The following is a 3,066-nucleotide window of genomic DNA, read 5'->3' as shown; positions in this document are numbered from 1 at the left end:
GGTGAGTTGCGTTCAGTTCAGTTCAGTCGCTCAGTCGTGTCCGACTCTGCGACCCCATGAATCGCAGCACGCCAGGCCTCCCTGTCCATCACCAACTCCCGGAGTTCACTCAGACTCACGTCCATCGAGTCAGTAATGCCATCCAGCCATCTCATCCTCTGTCGTCCCCTTCTCCTCCTGCCCACAATCCCTCCCAGCATCAGAGTCTTTTCCAATGAACGGCTTTGAGATCCCTGTATTTTTTTCTTGCTTCCCTCACCGTTCCTTGGCGCCCGCTCTCAGAAACTAAGGACTCTTGGGCTGACTCTTCAGTAAATCTAAGCCGCCCCGGAGTATTCAGAAAAACAAATCAAACCAGCCTCCTTTACAGACATTACCTAAAGGCCCCCCAGAGGACAATTATCGTAAACTGGTGCGAAGCAAGAGGCCAAACCCAGCAGATAGGCTTGGCTTGGTAGCTGCAAGAAAACTGGAGCTTCACTTTCGCTAGAATCTATCGCCTGAAGGCTTAGAGTTTGAGGACAAACGGGTGGTCAAAAGATCTTTCTCCCTGCACTTGGCCTTCACGAGGTTTGTGCAGATAAAGCAGATAAAAGCAGTGTTGTTGCGTTGGCCGGGAATCGAACCCGGGTCAACTGCTTGGAAGGCAGCTATGCTCACCACTATACCACCAACGCACACAGGAAATAAACCTGGTTTACTTCACTATAACGAGTTGATTATTTTGGTCTGACTGTTCCATGTTTAGGGACTTATGTTGAGAAATATTCAACACAAAGCCAAAGGACGAAAAGTAAAAGAAGACCTCTAGGATTTCTTCTGTGAGCATATTAAAAATTTTGTGGTAGTTTTTTAGTTGTTTCAGAGGTTTAAGGAAAATCGATTTAGCTTATTTATCTTTTGAACCATGCCTCTGAAATCCAGCGGACAAGTTCAGGCCTTAATGTGGGTGTTATCTCTGTACATATATTGTTAAGCTTTTCAGACTGCTTCCTTAGCACAAAGGCATAGAGGTAAAGTTGCCATTGAAAAGCTACATTTTTAGGATTTGGATACATATTGCCAAATTGCTGTGTGGCGAAAGCTCACCCAAAGTGTATTACTAAATTACCTCAGTCAATTAGATATCATCTTTCTTTTTATTTTTACGAAGGTGTAACATAAAAATTTGGAGTCTCATTTTAACTTGTATTTACTGTACTACTACTGAAGTTGATCATTTTTCATAAACTTTACTAATTATTTGTATTAGTTTTGAGAAAAAAATCATACACTTGGTTGATTTTTTCTATTGGGTATTTGTATTATATGTATATTACTGACATGCTAGTTTGCCATTTGTCTTTTAATATTATTTATAGGATTTCAGATGGGCAGTTGTCTGTTTCTATATAGTTTTAACTGTCAGTTTTACTTTCTATGTTTGTTTTTATCTTGAAAAAGTCTTCTCCAGCCCAATAAGATAATTATCCACTATTTTTGTTTCAGTTCTTATATTTAATTATTTAATCCATACAATACATGAAATTGTAATTCCACTTCCATGAATTTATCAGAAAGCAGTATCCAAGGACAAAGATGTATTCACACAGATGTTCATTAAAGTGTTATTTGTAAAGCCAAAATTTTAAGGATAAAAATCTAAAAGTCCAGAAACACAATTGATCAAATTCATTTTTATGAAAACCCAGATGAGCTTTTTTTAAAAAATAATATATTTATATTGTACATTGCTGGTGGGAGTATAAATTGATAGGACCTCGAAGGAGGGCATATTGGCACTACCCATCCATAAATGCACATATCTTGTGAACCAGCATTTCAGTTCTTAGACATTTATTTTACACATGTACAAAATGACTGGAGAAGGAAATGGCAACTCACTCCAGTATTCTTGCCTGGAGAATCCCATGGACAGAGGAGCCTGTTAGGCCTCAGTCCATGGGGTCACAAGAGTCAGACACGACTTAGCCACTAATGAGGACAAAATGACATGTAGAAGATTATTTTTATGGCCACAAGGGATTAGAATAACATCCTAAGTGGAGAAGGCAATGGCACCCCACTCCAGTACTCTTGCCTGGAAAATCCCATGGACAGAGGAGCCTGGTGGGCCGCACTCCATGGGGTCTCTAAGAGTCAGACACGACTGAGCGATTTCACTTTCACTTTTCACTCTCATGAATTGGAGAAGGAAATGGCAACCCACTCCAGTGTTCTTGCCTAGAGAATCCCAGGGACAGGGGAGCCTGGTGGGCTGCTGGCTATGGGGTCGCACAGAGTCCGACGCGACTGAAGTGACTTAGCAGCAGCAGCAGCTAAGTGTCATCAATAGGAAGCTGGTTCCATTAATTATGGAGTATCAATACAACGGAATACTATGTACCGTAGAAAAGAATGAGGAAGGTCTTCATATGTAATCTGGAACTATTTTTTTAAATATATGTTAAGTGAAAAAGGCAAAGTTCAGAAAAGTGTGCATGGATTGCTATCATGTGTGTAAGAAAGAGGAACGTATTTAGATATATGTATGTATGCATGTACTTGCATTTAGAATAAATTTATTTTTTATATTTATAGTATACTTATAATTACAAAACTTACTATTGACTGCCTTATTAGAAGAAAACTAGAAGGCAGAGGTGAAAATTAGGTTTAATAGTTATGCCCCTTTGCATATTTGAATCCTAAACCATGTGACTATATTACCTTTACAGAAATTAAATAAATTGAAAGAAAATATGATTTTGCTTAAGTATATTTATTTCCACTGAAAAGTGTTAGAAATATATTAACTTTAAAAATAGTTTGTAATAAAACAGTATGTAGGGCATTATTCTATCTTGTATTTCAAAAACGGGTAGAAGCCATTTTTTATGTTCTTCTCTATTTCCTCTGTTTCAGCTAAGGTCACCCATGGGGGAACTGAGTAGAAGAAACGAAGTTAATCATTAAAAGTATTCAGTAAGAAAGTTCAGGGGAGAAAACAAACACTTCCCTGACCGGGAATCGAACCCGGGCCGCGGCGGTGAGAGCGCCGAATCCTAACCACTAGACCACCAGGGA

The 3,066-nt window shown here is 39.0% G+C and overlaps 2 non-coding genes across 2 annotated transcripts; both read right to left on the bottom strand.

The window, feature by feature from the left end:
- Positions 1-605: 605 nt before the first annotated feature.
- On the bottom strand, positions 606-677 carry TRNAG-UCC (transfer RNA glycine (anticodon UCC)). The gene has a single exon. It is a non-coding gene; the product is annotated as a tRNA-Gly (tRNA).
- Positions 678-2,994: 2,317 nt separating this feature from the next.
- On the bottom strand, positions 2,995-3,066 carry TRNAE-CUC (transfer RNA glutamic acid (anticodon CUC)). The gene has a single exon. It is a non-coding gene; the product is annotated as a tRNA-Glu (tRNA).

The sequence above is a fragment of the Ovis canadensis genome, chromosome 1 (assembly GCF_042477335.2).
Source record: "Ovis canadensis isolate MfBH-ARS-UI-01 breed Bighorn chromosome 1, ARS-UI_OviCan_v2, whole genome shotgun sequence".
In the NCBI taxonomy this organism is placed as follows: Eukaryota; Metazoa; Chordata; class Mammalia; order Artiodactyla; family Bovidae; genus Ovis; species Ovis canadensis.
Note: the sequence above shows the minus strand (reverse complement) of the source record. Positions and strands in the feature narration are given on the sequence as shown.